At 29.3% G+C, this 1,355-nt stretch overlaps 1 pseudogene; it reads right to left on the bottom strand.

Annotated features, from left to right (window-relative positions):
• Positions 1-410: 410 nt before the first annotated feature.
• LOC147065815 (uncharacterized) lies at positions 411-1,355 on the bottom strand (annotated as a pseudogene).

Consider the following 1,355-nt stretch of genomic DNA (forward strand, 5'->3'; position numbering starts at 1 on the left):
AATCTTTTTCTTTAGAATTTAAAATGTACACTAAGTATTTTATTTATGGGTTGATTTAGTTTTTTGTTATTTAAATTTGTAAATCAAAACTTATGATTTATTTGTACAACATGCATATTATTTAAAATAGTCTCATCATTATTACAATTTTGTTCTATTAATCTTCTTCTTTTAGAATTTATAATGCACTTAAAGTTTTTTATTAATGGGTTAATTTGCTTTTTTGTTATTTAAATTGTTCATCTAAACTTATGACCTATATTTACAAAATGTTAAATACAAAGTCTCATGATCTTTAATTTATTATTGATTAAGAGAAAGAAATGCGTATAAGGTTTTTATTATAATAGACATTATTTTTTTTTCTTCATAATATTTTATGTATTTTATTTAAATAAAACAATATAAGATTATTTATTAAGTTTTGGAGGAGTAGAAGCAGGTTTTTTTAAGTTGGATGTATCATTTTTAGGTCTTGGTTTTAATACTTGAAATGAGCATACTAAATTTGCGTCTACATTCATGATAGCCCCCGCGTTATTCCATTCGTTTACATAATTTGGAGCACTAAATACAGTAACGAGTCCTCTATTAGCAAAGAATTGGTATCCTTCTTCGACAACTTGGTGTGCTCTACAAATGAGGTCTATGTCATGTTTTTCTAAAAATTCTTCGACGACATCTGGACCAAATGTAAATGATACGCCTCTGTCGTTTTCGGCCCACCCCTTTATATCTTCTGGATCACTCCATAATAAATCACATAAAAGACCATCATCTGGAATCTCAGTAGGTCGTTGAATTTTCAAAATCTGATCAAAATTATCGAGTTCTGGACTTATGCCACCATGCATGCAAAAGATTCTTTTAGAAACAAGTGCACAGATTGGCAAATGATTAAAAACATCAATAAAGGATTTCCATATTTTTATATCGTATCTTCTCTTGCATTCATCAAAAAAACCATATAATCTATTGATAGTAGCTGATTCGTGATTGCCTCGTAATAAAAAAAATGTATCGGGATATTTTATTTTGTAAGCAAAAAGAAGACAAATAGTTTCTATACTTTGCTTTCCACGATCGACGTAGTCACCTAAAAAAAGATATGATACCTTTGGCGGAAACCCACCATATTCAAATAGTTTAAGAAGATCTGGAAATTGACCATGAATATCGCCACATATTTTTACTGGTGGTTTGATATCAAGAAGAATTGGTTGTTTCGAAAAAATTTCTTTTGACTTGGTACATAAAAATCGAATTTCGGCTTCGGCTAGAACTACAACTCTGTAAGCCTTTTGGTTCAAGGGCGATGTTAGCCGTGTTATAATATTATCTATATCAATTTCCAT

Source organism: Rhyacophila brunnea, unplaced genomic scaffold (genome assembly GCF_057557595.1).
Source record: "Rhyacophila brunnea isolate RB1 unplaced genomic scaffold, BYU_Rbru_1.0 scaffold_54, whole genome shotgun sequence".
NCBI lineage: Eukaryota > Metazoa > Arthropoda > Insecta > Trichoptera > Rhyacophilidae > Rhyacophila > Rhyacophila brunnea.